General features: G+C 41.7%; 1 protein-coding gene across 1 annotated transcript in view; it reads left to right on the top strand.

The window, feature by feature from the left end:
- ITGA8 (integrin subunit alpha 8) overlaps positions 1-16,714 on the top strand; it is a 560,404-nt gene that overhangs the window by 219,623 nt on the left and 324,067 nt on the right. The window lies entirely within an intron of this gene.

The raw sequence follows: 16,714 nt of genomic DNA, 5'->3' as shown, positions 1-16,714 counted from the left end.
TTGGTATTCCTTTGGTTAGGATATTTTACTTACAAATCATAGAGGTAGTTAATAGTATAGCCACCAGAATGATACATAACCTGCACTGTAAAGATACTTCAGGTGATTAAGATGGAGAGGAAAAGGAGAGATATGATATCAACGTTCAAATAGTAACATACACAGTAAAATAGTAAATGATGTCAGCAAAACAATTCTCAGTGGAGCACAGGACTTGGTGAGAGAGGTAACGGTGGTGGGGCCGCTTGGCAATAGTGATCATAATATGATCAAATTTGATTTAATGACTGGAAGAGGAACAGTGTGCAAATCCACAGCTCTCGTGCTAAACTTTCAAAAGGAAAACTTTGATAAAATGAGAAAAATTGTTAGAAAAAAACTGAAAGGAGCAGCTACAAAAGTAAAAAATGTCCAAGAGGCGTGGTCATTGTTAAAAAATACCATTCTAGAAGCACAGTCCAGATGTATTCCACACATTAAGAAAGGTGGAAAGAAGGCAAAACGATTACCGGCATGGTTAAAAGGGGAGGTGAAAGAAGATATTTTAGCCAAAAGATCTTCATTCAAAAACTGGAAGAAGGATCCAACAGAAGAAAATAGGATAAAGCATAAACATTGGCAAGTTAAATGTAAAACATTGATAAGACAGGCTAAGAGAGAATTTGAAAAGAAGTTGGCTGTAGAGGCAAAAACTCACAGTAAAAACTTTTTTAAATATATCCGAAGCAGAAAGCCTGTGATGGAGTCAGTTGGACCGTTAGATGATTGAGGGGTTAAAGGGGCACTTAGAGAAGATAAGGCCATCGTGGAAAGATTAAATGATTTCTTTGCTTCGGTGTTTACTGAAGAGGATGTTGGGGAGGTACCCGTAATGGAGAAGGTTTTCATGGGTAATGATTCAGATGGACTGAATCAAATCACGGTGAACCTAGAAGATGTGGTAGGCCTGATTGACAAACTGAAGAGTAGTAAATCACCCGGACCGGATGGTATACACCCCAGAGTTCTGAAGGAACTAAAAAATGAAATTTCAGACCTATTAGTAAAAATTTGTAACTTATCATTAAAATCATCCATTGTACCTGAAGACTGGAGGATAGCAAATGTAACCCCAATATTTAAAAAGGGCTCCAGGGGTGATCCAGGGAACTACAGACCGGTTAGCCTGGCTTCAGTGCCAGGAAAAATAGTGGAAAGTGTTCTAAACATCAAAATCACAGAACATATAGAAAGACATGGTTTAATGGAACACAGTCAGCATGGCTTTACCCAAGGCAAGTCTTGCCTCACAAATCTGCTTCACTTTTTTGAAGGAGTTAATAAACATCTGGATAAAGGTGAACCGGTAGATATAGTATACTTGGATTTTCAGAAGGCGTTTGACAAAGTTCCTCATGAGAGGCTTCTCGGAAAAGTAAAAAGTCATGGGATAGGTGGCGATGTCCTTTCGTGGATTGCAAACTGGCTAAAAGACAGGAAACAGATAGTAGGATTAAAGGACAATTTTCTCAGTGGAAGGGAGTAGACAGTGGAGTGCCTCAGGGATCTGTATTGGGACCCTTACTTTTCAATATATTTATAAATGATCTGGAAAGAAATACGACGAGTGAGATAATCAAATTTGCAGATGACACAAAATTGTTCAGAGTAGTTAAATCACAAGCAGATTGTGATAAATTGCAGGAAGACCTTGTGAGACTGGAAAATTGGGCATCCAAATGGCAGATGAAATTTAATGTGGATAAGTGCAAGGTGATGCATATAGGGAAAAATAACCCATGCTATAATTACACAATGTTGGGTTCCATATTAGGTGCTACAACCCAAGAAAGAGATCTAGGTGTCATAGTGGATATCACATTGAAATCGTCGGTTCAGTGTGCTGCGGCAGTCAAAAAAGCAAACAGAATGTTGGGAATTATTAGAAAGGGAATGGTGAATAAAACAGAAAATGTCATAATGCCTCTGTATCGCTCCATGGTGAGACCGCACCTTGAATACTATGTACAATTCTGGTCGCCGCATCTCAAAAAAGATATAATTGCGATGGAGAAGGTACAGAGAAGGGCTACCAAAATGATAAGGGGAATGGAACAACTTCCCTATGAGGAAAGACTAAAGAGGTTAGGACTTTTCAGTTTGGAGAAGAGACAACTGAGGGGGGATATGATAGAGGTGTTTAAAATCATGAGAGGTCTAGAACGGGTAGATGTGAATCGGTTATTTACTCTTTCGGATAGTAGAAAGACTAGGGGGCACTCCATGAAGTTAGCATGGGGCACATTTAAAACTAATCGGAGAAAGTTCTTTTTTACTCAACGCACAATTAAACTCTGGAATTTGTTACCAGAGGATGTGGTCAGTGCAGTTAGTATAGCTGTGTTTAAAAAAGGATTGGATAAGTTCTTGGAGGAGAAGTCCATTACCTGCTATTAAGTTCACTTAGAGATTAGCCACTGACATTAGCAATGGTAACATGGAATAGACTTAGTTTTTGGGTACTTGCCAGGTTCTTATGGCTTGGATTGGCCACTGTTGGAAACAGGATGCTGGGCTTGATGGACCCTTGGTCTGACCCAGTATGGCATTTTCTTATGTTCTTATGTTCTTAATAATCAGCCCTTCTGGTCTGTCCATATAGCAGGCTTCAATAAAGTATCACAAATTATCATTTTCCATAGAATAAGAAACTCCAGGACAAGAGGTCCTTCCATCCTCTGTTCTAGTTATAACAAGCTCTTTTAACTGTCCAAGCACTCAAGGAACTGTGCCTCATAAGCACTAGGAAGAGAACCTTCAGAGGTGCAGTCCAAGCCATATGGAACTAACTTTCTCTTTCGACGAGCAGAGCTGAATTAGCCATGATACATGGGTAACGTCATCTGACAGCACTGAATGGGCCCTTCTCATTTGTGCGGGAGTTGCTTTATGAGTTCTTTTTTGACTGAGCTATAGTAGGAACATGTACCCTACTCTCAGTTTTTTCTTTGGTTATATCTTAGATATTTTTCAGTATTTACTGATTTTTTTCTTAGAACTGTGTTACCTCACTGCCTTGGCAGTTTCATTTAAAAAAAGCATATCTAAAAATAAAATGAAGGCTGACTCAGTGGCTTCAAGAATTGTGTGTGTGGTAAGAAGATGTTTATCACCAATGATGATGGCATTTGTTACTGGTGTTACTGGTGTCATGGGCCTAACCACAACGCACCTAACTGCTACTACTGTGGCTGGATGTCACCACGCATCCAGAAATGGAAAATGGAGGAGCTATGCAAGTCTTTAAAAAGCTGCAACTGTTCCTTCTCCCATAACAGAGCTGCTTCTGGCTGCTGAGTGTTGAGTTGAGCTCCTCAAGCATAGCTTCCCCCTCTTTGGAGCAGACCATGGGCCCCTCCACCTTGTTGGGGGTCAGGCATCTACAAGCCCCTCATAGGCTCTGCAAAGCTGGGGCAGCCTATCCAAACATCACACCCTCCCTCATGGGTTCCATTACCATTTGTTTGAGGACATCCACTAACTCTCTACTTTTTGTAGTTTCCACAGAAAAGATACTCCAAACCATATGCGGAAGATTTAAATCTCCAATGAGCAACACTTCTCCCTTCTTTCCCAAGTTTTGGATGTCCTTGAACAGGTCTCTGACCTGATCATCTGTTTGGGTTGGAGGCCTGTAGATCACACCAATAAAAATAGAAGCACCATCATCTTTTTTAGGACGGTCCATAATGCTTCTTCTTTACCCCACATCCCTTGAAATTCAGTTGCTTGGATATTGTTTTTGACATAAAGAGCTACTCCTCCCCCTTTTCTGCCCTCTCTGCCCTTCCTTAATAAGTTATAGCCCGGGATGGCCGCATCCCATTCATGAGATTCAGTGAACCTTGTCTCCGTAACAGCAACAATGTCCAAGTCCACCTCTATCATTAGGGCTTGAATTTGTGGTCATAGCTTTCCAGTTGCTCTTCCTAGTTGCCTTTTCTGCTTTTTTGAACTGATTGATTTTGTTACTTTGTTTTCCCATTTCCTGTATTGCTTGGGGGTGGCATTCCAATTTCACTGGCCACATCCTGCCATCCCCACTTTCTAGTTTAAATGCCTGATAATGTATGATCTGAATTTTTTACTTAGTATCCGCTTTCCTGCCACAGACGAATGTATGCCATCCTTACACAGCCCCCAGCCTCCAATGTTTCCAAACCATTTCCATGCACTAGATTTTTAGCCAGGCATTGAAATTATCTATATGGTATAACCTTTCCTTTCCCTTTCCATGAACTGGTAGTACTTCTGAAAAGGCAATAGTCTTTGGCAAGTGTCTAATCTTCTCCCCTAGATTTTGGAAATCTTCATGTACCTTGTGGACACCGTTTATAATGAGGTCATTGGTTCCCAGATGGATGATAACATTGGTTCGTGCAGTTAGTATAGCTGTGTTTAAAAAAGGATTGGATAAGTTCTTGGAGGAGAAGTCCATTACCTGCTATTAAGTTCACTTAGAGAATAGCCACTGCCATTAGCAATGGTAACATGGAATAGACTTAGTTTTTGGGTACTTGCCAGGTTCTTATGGCCTGGATTGGCCACTGTTGGAAACAGGATGCTGGGCTTGATGGACCCTTGGTCTGACCCAGTATGGCATTTTCTTATGTTCTTACTTTATTCTATAATTGTACTGACCACCTGGTTTGCATTTCTATTAGTTGAGCATCCTGGAATGCATTTAAACAGCTCCTGCAAATAGCAGCCCTTTGTTCTATAAATTACAAACACTTATTTCAATACACTATCCAGGAATCTAAAAACACTAGCTAGATTAAATAGATAGAGATATTAAAACATGCAACAACAGGAAATATAGGAAAAAAAGAGAACAATGTCAGCAAGAAATCAGTCTATATTATGGCTAGCAAATTAAAGATTAAACTACTCTGGTCGTAAGCACAGGTATGTGTCTCTCTGGAGAGGTACCTAATCAGTTATCTCTCTTCTATTTAAATTACTTCTTAATCATCCCCTGCAGATCCATGTGAGACACCAAACCCATAGGCTAATACTTTAAAAAAAACAAACAAACAAAATAAACCCCCCTCAACTTTAAACAATAGTTATTTCAGTACACTAGATTCCCTCCAGGTTTCCCAGCTAGCTAGACTGACTGCAAAACACCTTGTTCAGGCCCATGCTACAGCTCTGGAAAAGCTGCTGCTGCACTGGAAACACTGTCTTAGTGTCCAGGGTCGTAGGCCCTGTCTTGATGTCCCTCAGTTTCTTTCTTCCTCTTTTTAATGCCAACCACAGAACACCTTAGTGGGAGGGGCTTCCTCTTGTGGGGCGGTTTACACTGTGTTGTTTGAAGGAAAGTTAATCTGGTCATTCCATGTTCTATGCCATATATTCTGGAATTATACATATGAAGGTGCTGGCCAGTAGCTACATCCTATGGCCTGGGATAGGTGCTTCAAGAAAAAAATACCAAACAAAAATCATATGCAGGACACTCTTATTATATGTTGATGTAGATAAGACCTTCATACAATGAGCTTATATTAGGAACATTGAAACAGACCTGCATACCATCTTTTCCGTTTTCCTGTTTCCGTTTATAGCTCCTCACATTTTAATCATCAGCCTCACCTTCAAATAACTAATATTATATAAAAAAAGAAGAAGAGTACTTGTCTCCTGTGTGTTATGCAATGGAGTTATGAAAAGCTGTGAACTTTTTTGATTTATATTCTCTTGCATTAGTTTGAAAGCTGATGTGTGCTACAAGTAGTCAGAGTGTCCCTGAAGAAGGCTATGAAACTCGGCCGTGTTGAGCTTCTCTTTTGAAAATCAATGGAGAAGAAATTTTAGCTCCCCAACTCTAAAAAAATATAAAAAGCACAGTCTCAGCACTAACTCAGAGCAGTCACTAATTTGGCAAAAAAACAATATTTCACTTCACTGATAAAAGCATTAATGCATAAATCTAAAGAACTATTTCATATAGTAAGTAATTTAACCAAGTCTACATCCTCATCTAGAAATCCCTCACTTAATAATCCGATGTTCTACGAATCCTGTGCTTCATTTTTTTCACAGAAAATCAATATGATTTGTGCTGCTTTTCCACCATTTTCAGTTTCTTGTAACCAAGACTTGTGGTCACTATGGTCAAACTTTGATGATGTAGCCCAATCGGAAATACTTCTTGCAATAAACAAACTGAATTCTTCTTTCTCTCCACTAAACCCCTTATCCACAGCATTATTGAAAATTACATCTAGTGAACATATTGCAGCAACTACAAAAATTGTCAATTCATCTCTCTTCTGTTTTTTTCTTGGCACTCTAAAATAGGCCATAGTTTGCCCTCTTCCAAAAAAAGAGCTTCAGCTGACCCTACTCATCCATATATCTTCAGACCAATTTCTGATGCGCTCCTGCTTGCAGGCGCTTACCTCATGGCCCGGAGGCCGCTGCAGTCCTTGGACTTTACTGAGTGGCAGGAGCCTCCGTCGCCATTCCTCCTTCGTTCCACAGCCCGGAGGCTGCGACGCAGCTACCACCTCCACGGCAGGGGCCGCTGACGTCTTCCTCGCAGTCCGGAGGCCGCAGTCCCTGGTCACCCTTGCGGCTGGGAGCCGCTCCCTCCACTGCGGCTGGACACCGCCGTCGACATCGGGGCCTGCCCGTAGACCCAGCCCTTGCTCCTCCACGTTGTGGCAGGGACGCCGCTGTCCAGGGTCCTGCTTCCTGTTCCTGTCCCTCCTAAGACGCGAGGCTGCGCCTCTCTTCTTTACTTAAAGGGCCAGTGCAGGTGTGGCCCTCCTCGGACTCCTCCCTGGGTGTTTCCTGCAGAGCCCTACAAAAGGGCTCAGACGTCATTCACTCCCTGCCTTGGCAAGGAGCTAGTCCTCCTGGGAGCTTCTCCTCCATTGGACTTCGCTGCGTCCTGCTCCTGCCCGGTATCTTCATTCCTGATCATCTCCTGATGTCCGAGTCCTGATGTCCAAGTCCTGACCCTGATGTTCCAAGTCCTGAGCAACCCGTGCCTCTGGAGGTTCCTTGATTTTAAAGCACAAGTTCCGGATTCCAAGTTCCATGTTTTAACTCAGAGACTGTTCCTGTTCTGACTCCGGAGGATCCAAGGGGTACACCTTGTTCCTGGCCTGTGTTGTGTCCAGAGCTTGCCTGCTCCTCTCGTGGTCCGTGACCAGCCGGTCGGCTGTGTAGGGTGCGTGGAGGACAGTGTGGTGCGCGACCAGCCTATGGGCTGTGTAGGGTGCCTGAGGGACCTTGCTCGCCACGTCTTGTCTTCTCGTCTTCAGTTCCAGTCTTTCCCAGATGAGGTTCCGCACTCATTCCGCAATGGGAAGCGCCCCCCAGTGCTCCTTCCTTCGGATCCAAAACAGTTTGCCAAGGCCATGTGCCCGGTGTGACTGTCCTTGTCCCTGGTCTTGTCCTGGACTTTGTGTTTGACCCAAGAATTTTTTTTTGGGGGGGGGGATTTTTGTTTTTCTTCCTACAACCCGCTGGAGGTGCCAGCGTTCCTGGAGAATCTTCTTGACCAGCTGTCTGGAGTCTACGACCCGCAGGTGGTGCCTGCATCCAGACTTTCTTCTTCTCAGCATTGCCAGGTTGGGTTCCACGACCTGCAGGAGGCACCTGCACCCTGTCCTGGCTTTACCAAGATCACTTCTCATGCAGTTGTGCATGAAGACGCTAGGGAATTCAAGAAGGCCTTGAAGACTATTTTATTTAATATTCCATTTGAAGATTTGATACAGGAACAGACTTCTTAAAAATAATACTTTTATTTTGTTCAACTATTCCAGCATTTTTTTTTTATTAAGGGCACTTTGCTATACTCTGTTTTTATGATTTGTGTCTTGTTAGTTTTATTGTTATATAATTTATGTTTTTATTTGTTTTAATGTGCATGTATAATTGTAATGCACCCCAAACTTTGGAGGGAACAAGCAATAAGCAATTTTAAATAAATTTTAAATAAAATAAATTTATGGCATATGAATATTTGAATAATTTTCAGCCTTCCCAGCTCTATATAAGAGATACGTACTTCTTCTTTTGTATATAATATTGGTTATTTGAAGGTGAGACTGATGATTAAAAAGTTAGGAGCTATAAAAGGAAACAAGTGACAGGAAAGCAAATATGCGGCTCTGTTTCAATGTTCCTGACATAAGCTCATTGTATGAAGGTCTTACCTATATCAACATATAATAAGTGTGCCCTCACATCATTTTTGTTTTGGTGGTTTGTTTTTTTCTTGATACATGTATTGTTACCATTGAATTTGGGGGTTTTTTTTGTGACTGGCATAGGTGCTGACATAGAAAAAGTTGTCAGGGAGTGCAAGACATGCCAGATGTCTAGACACAACCCACTACAAGCTCCTACATTCCCCTGACAAGTATCTAAGAAACTGTGGTCAGTGATCCACATTGACTTTGCAAGTCTGTTTCAAGGGAAGAACTTCCTTCTTGTGGCTCAAGGTGATCTTAGTATTCTCCTAAATATCTGCTGTGACAATTACAGCATTTCATCAGTTGTTTGCAACTTATGGGCTACTGGACACAACCATGATAGACAATGAGTCTGCTTTCACATCTGATGAATTCAAGGACTTTGTGTAAAGAAATCTCATTAGGGCTGTCACCTTTGCACCTCACTGACCCGAGACAAATGGCCTGGCAGAGTGAATGGTGTTGGTAATAAGAGGTTTATTAAAGAGGATCATTCACAGATATTGATCTATTAGGCTTTCCCAGTTCCTCATCTCACAACATGTCCTGCCAATTATTGGGGCTCAGTCTGGCAGAACTGCTTATAGGACGCTGCCACCTAAAGACAGACCATCTCAATCCTGACTTCACTGTGGAATTACAAGTCAAATAGGAACAGGAACCAGACTCTTCCCTAGGCTCTTCTACCTTTTGCTCTTTTACATTTTAAGACCCTGTATTTGCTAGTTGGTCCCTGCATCAAGATCACTGGATCTCTTCCATATAAGGCCCAGACCACTGGGTGATGGATAGATCTGGCATCATCACACTGATCATCTGAGAAGCCATTCAAACGCTGAGGTGCTACATGAGACAATGGAATTTCTTTTTGCTGAGCACACTGTTGTCCCAACAGTACCTGTTGCTGTTTTAGCTCCAGACACATTCACTCTGCCAGAGCCACTACCATGTGAGGATGAAGATGCTGACTCAAGGACTGAGGCTGACTTATAGCCTTCAGAAGTACAAGTTAAGCATGGGACGTTCAGAACCCTTGGTCCAATTGTGGGAGGCATGTGCAATTGGACCATTATGTCACTTGGGTGGGAAGAGGTGTTATATATGCAGCAGGAAGAGCTCTAGTTATGTGGAATATTCAGATTCTGTGCTAGAAATTCTGTTTTGGTTCCTGTTTTTGTTTTAGCTTTGCTGATTGTGCAGCTCTCTACCAAAGTGGGTGCTGGTGTAAATAATAAAAGCTCATTAATATCTGCTGAAGTTACTTAATAATCTAATTATACATTCTAAATATTTAAATATATTTAGAAATACTATATACTTTTAAAAAATTTAAAGAATTGATCTGTTTTGACAGTGGAATTTCTTTTTTTTTTATAGAAGTAAAATTAATGGGAAGTAAGCATTTTATGTGGGGGGTTTTTGGATGAGTATAAGGACATTGATTAGCTCTTTTTTTTTTTGTTAACTTCAAGGATTTTTGTTCACTGTGCTTCTACTTTGTGATGTCTTTGATAACAGTCAGGTCCTATTAGAACTCCATCACTCTAATTTTCTTAGAATTGTATGATGTAACTATATTAAAATTTATAATCATGTATTTTCCATGAGCCATCAGTTATATGCTATCATTAAGCCCATGAGAAGTGCTTTACAGCAATAAATATGTAACCACATTTTCTGGTTTACTACACGACTGGAAGAATTATCAATACTAGATTGATTCCCATAAACTGACTTCAAGAGAAGCATAAACAGGTAACAGCCATGGTAATCAGACATGACTGTCCCAAACCTGATAACCATCTAATCTAATTAAAATAAATTTTAAGAAGGCCATTTGTTAAGTGCATTAGCTTCAATAGCAGGGTAAGAAACTCATAATATTCTGAAGTGAGTATTTCATAGTACTGCTTGTTTAAGAAAAACTAGGCCAGTGTGTCATTATGATTACAATCTGGTATAGGCTTCTATTATGATGGATCAAATCACTAGCAAATTAATTTGTGAACACTTATGCTGGATTAATAATGGATTGCTGCTTCATTGCTACTGATAACTGTTAAGTGTTTTCTTCTCCTGCAGTGAGAATGAAAAGCTAGTCTGTAGAACCCAAACACATTTCAGATTATTTTGACTGCAGAATTTTCTAAAAATCAGATACATAGTACATCATCTTTTGATTCCTAGTTAATCATAGCCTGGAAAATGTTGCTGTACTTTCCATGATGATTATTCATTTAAATTCTACAATGGAATATCTGGTTTATCATGAAAACTGATATTCTTAGCTTGAACAGTAATGAAGTAGCATTAGCAGTGAAGCAAATAATGACCAACACAATATTTTATGTACATCCCAGATAAAGGACAATGTTTACATATGAGCAGCAACTCCTAAATGTGCAAATTTGGCCTAATCATGAATCTAATTCTACTATGTAGGAGGCTAGTAGACAACTTGATTACTTTAAATGATCTGCCTATGACTTGGTCTCAGAAATATGTGGCTATTTAGTTGTTTGTATTATAAATAAATGTGAATTATTTTCACTATCTAATTTCATTAATGTACATTGCTGCCAGTTTAAAGTGGTTAGCAGTTTGCAATTGCAGCACAGTAATCTGCTATGTCATTTTTTATGTCAGTGGAACCAATTGTAAATTGTATCAAACTGCTAGCAATTTTATAATGTTGACATAATACTCCTAAAGTCTTTGGACAGTGGTTCCCAAACCTATCCTGTTGACTCTGTATCCAGTTAGGTTTTCAGGATATCCACAACGAATATGCATGAAGATATATTTGCATGCAATGGAGAACCCAGTATATGCAAATTTATCTTGTGTGTACAGTGTGGAAATTTTGAAAACCCAACTGGCTCTAAGATCAGGAAGACAGGTTTGGTAGTCACTGATTTAGGAACTAGCAGTCTTTTAAAGTGAACCTTTTCACTTCTGATTCAAATTGAAAGACATGTTGTTCCCTGTGGTGAGGAATGATCTGTCATTCAGCTGTATCTGTGTCACTCTTGAGTCTCTCTAACAGATGCTACTAGGTTTGTACAGATTAGCAAAAATGTTTGTAATTTAGGCCTAGATTTTCTAAGACACCGCGGTGTCGTGATCGCGCGGTACAGGGGGGTGGGGGGGGGGGCGAAGCTGGGGGCGGGCCTGCGAAAGCCGGCAGCGATCGTACCTCTGCGGTGCGATTGCTGCCGGCTTTCGCACCCAATAGTGCCATCATAAAAGGTGATGCTATTGGGTGCGAAATAGGCAGCGAAAAGGGTTCTTACCCACCCCAGTGCCGCCCCCAACTCCTCCTGTTCCGGTCTTGACGCCAACCCTTTTTAGTGATCGCACACGAAAAGGGACTTTTCGCGTGCGATTGCTTTGAAAAATGACCCCCTTAGTCTTTGAGATTAAACTGAAATACTATCACTTTCTTTATTCATAAGACTTCTTGGCGAGTTCAGGCTAAATAAGTCAGCCTACATATCAGCTTTGCTGCATAGAACAACGTAGTGCTCAATATTTCTCCATGTTTGTGAATTTATAAATAAATAATGTTCACAGTTCTCTTAAATAAGAGAAAAAAAGGATATGTTCTGTAATATATTTATAATTTGTTGTATTGTCTTCTGAGTTAACAGATATTGTTAATGCTGTATTCCACTGTGAGCAAATAGTTTATTTGGAAAAGTGGGTAATAAATGATTAAATCATAATAATACTGCTTTAAGACCCCAAGCAAAGTTATTTTGTAACTACATTGTAGAAAAACGAAACCTCTGGTTTATTCAGAATGAACTTACTTCAAAGACCAAATGGTTAATGCAGTGTCCCAGTCTTTCTATGCCATTGTTATAAAGTGGAAGCATAGTGTTCTGTCTGCACACCACTCTCAGTTCTGGAAATACATTTAGAATGCAATTGGCAACATAACTATATTTCCTACTCACGATTCAAGGACAGTTTTCCCTTTAAACAAACCCATGACAATTTTGTTTTTCTTACATGAAAAAACTAGAATAATGCAATCCCAAGATTCTTCCCAGGATTGGTTTCCTTCAGGCTTCATTTGGAAGTGTTTCAGACAGTTTGTTAGGCTTGTTACTTTTGTAGCACGGAAATTCCACATGCCTTGTCAAACACTTACATTTCAACTAATAACCTTTATAGGTTGTGACACTTTTAGCCCTAACAAGCAGGAAATAATAGAATAAATAATGATGATTTTAATCTTGTTTCAGGTGATTAGTTGCATTATATTACATTTAATTTTGCTTTGAGCTTGTTTACTGTAGTATTTCTGTAAAATATTTTTGTTGCTGTCGTACAAAGCAGCTCTTTTTTTTGATTCAACAGTTTTTTCTTGCTCCTTTCTACTTCCAGCTCAGTCAGAACCAAGACTGGCATCTTGTGCCATGAGCCTTCACTTGCAACTACCCAGGAATTTTTTCCTCTATTTTATATCTTCTCTCTTTTCCCTCCACAATATGCCTAGTCTGGTCATTGTAATGATGCCCTTGGGCCAGAAGCCACACACCAGCATTGCTTCAAGAATCCTTCAATCCTGGGCCCTGAATCTAGCCCCAGGCAGCTGTGAATGCTGTCTCCACAGCATCCCCAGCCAATCTGGGGAACGGAGTGTAAGATTGAATTTGGGGATCAAATTAAAGATTTTCCACATGGCAATGCACAGCATTTCCACCAAGCCAAACCAAGGCGTTTCATTCTATATGATGATCTCTGATACCAAAGTTGAATGGACTGTGGATTTAAATTTTCAGAGTCTTTTGGACTCATACTCATAGATTAAACAGTTGAACTAGATGTATGGATGTAATGGGTTTTGGAATGAGGTATTTGATTTGCAGTCTAGATCACGCAACATACTAAGAAAAATAATACTGACTACAACTTGTGTGAAATTATGAAAAACTATATTTTCTATATAATATATGCATAAAGCCAAACATTTAAGAGCATGCTTGGGAGCAAATAACAAACAGATATACAATACCGGAGACTCAGAGTCTATTCTCTCATCAGCAGTCCTGCCCATACCATCTTGTATCTATATATTATGTCCTTAGCTGGCACATGCTCAGAACCATTTCCTTTGTTCTAACTCCTAGCCAAAAAAACTGATAAGGAAAAACTTCTGCGTATGTTCTTTGGACCACTTGGAATCGCCATCTTGTACAGACATTTTCTCTCACATGTGTACGATCACTAGTTGTTATGGTTTTGAGGTGTTGGAGTGGATTCTTGGGTACTGCGGTGATGGACACTCTCACGGGGAAGAGCCCCGTGAGGAACAGCAGTACTTGGCTAGACTCTATACACGCAGACACAGAGAATTTGTATTTATAATTCAGCTCGGTGGTACTGCCCAGGGAGGGGCAGCAGTGAGGTAACCCAGTAGAAGCAGTCCAGGGGTCCTCAGCAGAAGAGACCAGTCCCACACTCGAGTAGATAGTAGGCAGCGCAGGGTAGTAGAGGAAAGTCCTAGATGCAGACTCTGAGCGCTGAAGCTGAAGGTGAGACAGACCGATAAGTTTAGTTATTCACTGAAGTAGATTGCTGTATTGATGAAGATCCTGGTAGGCAGAAGTAGATCAGTAAGGCACCAGAGTAGGAAGAGCAGGCCCTCGAGGAGCGAGTACCCGATATCCCAGATAGGTACCTGTAAGAGAGCATAAGGGCCTCCGAGGAGCGGGTACCCAGGTTAGCGATGAATTGCCCCGAAGGGCAGAGAGAAAGCTTACTATGGTAGCTAGGAAGTGGCAGAGCAGCTTAGACCGGAGGCAGTCCAGTCCTTGCTAACTCAGTTTGTTAGCAAACGAAGGGCAGGCTAAATACCAGAATGTCGTGACGTCACTCAGAGGGGAGACCCCTGAGGTTCCCACCATGACGTGGATAAAGACGTGGGTGGCATGCGCGCGCGCACCCTAGGAAGCTCTCAGGAAATCTATGGCAAATACCGTCGCCGCTGCCGTTCCAGGGATGCTGGAGAGAGCGGCATGAAGATGCGGCAGCAGCCATCTTCCCAAGGCATGAGGAAAGAGAAGGAAGAAAGGTGAGGCACAGAGGACGAAGCCGTCTGAGACCGCTGGACTCAACAGTACCCCCTTCAAAGGGCCCCCTCCAGATCCTCTATCTGGTCTTGGTTTTTGAGGATGCGATTGATGAAATTGACGAAGCAACTCTTTGTCCATGATATTAGCCAAAGGTTCCCAAGAGTTTTCTTCTGGTTTGTATCCCTACCATAACAGGAGGTATTCCCAAACTCTGCCTCTCTTTCTTACATCAAGGATGGCATCAACCTTGTACTCAATGTCTTCTTCTGCATCAACAGAATGTTCAGGTGTATTGGTGGAAAACTCACTAAGAACAAGCGGTTTCAGCAGCGAAACATGGAATGCATAGCTGGAGGAAGTTTCAGACTATAGGTGAGTGAGCCTAATCGTTGGAGAATGGGAAAGGTTCCGACAAAGCGTGGAGCAAATCGAGCAGATGGAAGCTTGAGTCTCAGATGTTTGGCAGGCAGCCAGACTTTATCACCAGGCTAAAATTCAGGAGCCTTGCTTCGGTGAGCATCATAGCCTTTCTTTGCTCTTTGTCCTGCTTTTTGGAGCATCTCTTTTGTCTCTTTCCAGAGCTGCTGTATATCTTTGGCAGTAGATTGAGCTGCCGGGGACAACACAGAAAGAGGAAGTGGTAAAGGTGGTAATGGTTGTCATCCGTAGACCACTTCAAAAGGTGTAGATCCAGTAGATGATGCTGGATGCGAATTGATGACGAATTCAGCCCAGGGCAAACGTTCAGCTCAGTCATTCTGTCTTGAACCGACATAGGCATGGAGGAACTGTTTGAGGGTTCTATTCATTCTCTCAGTTTGGCCATTCGACTGAGAATGGTACGCAGAGGTGAAGTCAAGTGTGATGTCGAATATCTTACACAAGGCTTTCCAGAACTTTGCTGTAAATTGAGCTCCTCTGTCAGAAACAATGTGTTTAGCATGCCGGGTAGGCGAAAGATGTGACTGATGAATAGCTTAGCAAGTTCCATAGCTGAAGGCAAGCCAGGGAGAGCCATGAAGTGAGCCATCTTCAAAAATCGATCCACTGTAACCCAGATGGTTTTGTTACCTCCAGAAAGTAGAAATTCCACCACAAAATCTGTTGCGATGTGGGTCCAGGGCTCATCCGGTGCTGGCAAGGGTTGAAGCAGGCCCCAAGGACGTCTGGGCGGAGGTTTCTGTCTGGCACAATTGGAACAGGAAGCTACATATGCAAGAGTGTCTTCTTTCATGGTGGGCCACCAATAATACTTCTGTAGCCTAGCCAATGTTCTCCATTGACCAGGGTGTCCAGCCAATTTCGAATCGTGAGCCCATCTTAGCAATTTCTTTCTTAGATGGCAGGGTACAATGGTCTTGCCCGGGGGTACCGGATGTGTAGCTGTGAGAATAACTCTCTTTGGGTCAATGATATGTTGGGGTTCATCAGGTCCGTCCTCTGAGAGAAAAAAGCGAGATAATGCATCTGCTGTGACATTCTTATCACCAGGGTGATATTTCAGCACAAAGTCAAATATGTTGAAGAACAGGGACCACCTCGCCTGTCTATGGTTGAGGAGTTGAGCATGACAGAGGTACTCCAGATTTTTGTGATCAATGTAAACAGTGATCTGATGTTGGGCACCTTCAAGCCAGGGGCACCATTCTTCAAATGCCATTTTTCTTGCCAACAGTTCTTTATCCCCAATGCCGTAGTTCTTCTCCGCTGGCGAGAACCATCGGGAAAAGAAAGAACAGGCGTGCAAGACCTTAGCATCACTGGTCTGACTTAGCACGGCCCCCACACCTACATCAGAGGCATCGACTTCCACAATGAAGGGTTGTGTAGGGTCCGGATGGCGGAGACATGGTTTGCTTGAGAAGGCATAACTTCTGAAATGCTATCACAGCCTCCGTAGACCAAGTGGCAATGTTGGCTCCCTTCTTAGTCATCGCTATTAATGGAACAGTCAATGAAGAGTAATTTTTGATAAAGGTCCTGTAGTAGTTGGTAAATCCCAAAAATCATCTTAGAGCTTTTAGGCCAGTAAGTTGAGTCCATTTTTGAATAATCTCAAGCTTCTGAGGGTCCATTTGGAAACCTTTGTTAGAGACAATGTACCCTAAGAAGGGCACGGATTCCTTGTGGAATTCGCATTTATTCAATTTGGCGTACAAGTGGTTCTCGCGAAGTCTCTGCAGAACTCTTTTGATATCTTCCTGATGGGATTGCAGGTCCTGGGAAAATATCAAGATGTCGTCTAAGTAGACGACGACATATCGGTAGAGTAGATCACGCAGAATATCGTTCATCATGTTTTGGAAGACAGCCGGGGTGATGCACAAGCCGAAGGGCATCACCAGGTATTCAAAATGTCCATCCTGGGTATTAAAA

Source organism: Rhinatrema bivittatum, chromosome 2 (genome assembly GCF_901001135.1).
Source record: "Rhinatrema bivittatum chromosome 2, aRhiBiv1.1, whole genome shotgun sequence".
NCBI classification, from domain to species: Eukaryota; Metazoa; Chordata; class Amphibia; order Gymnophiona; family Rhinatrematidae; genus Rhinatrema; species Rhinatrema bivittatum.
The sequence above is the reverse complement of the archived record's forward strand: the minus strand, read 5'-3'. Positions and strand labels throughout refer to the sequence as shown.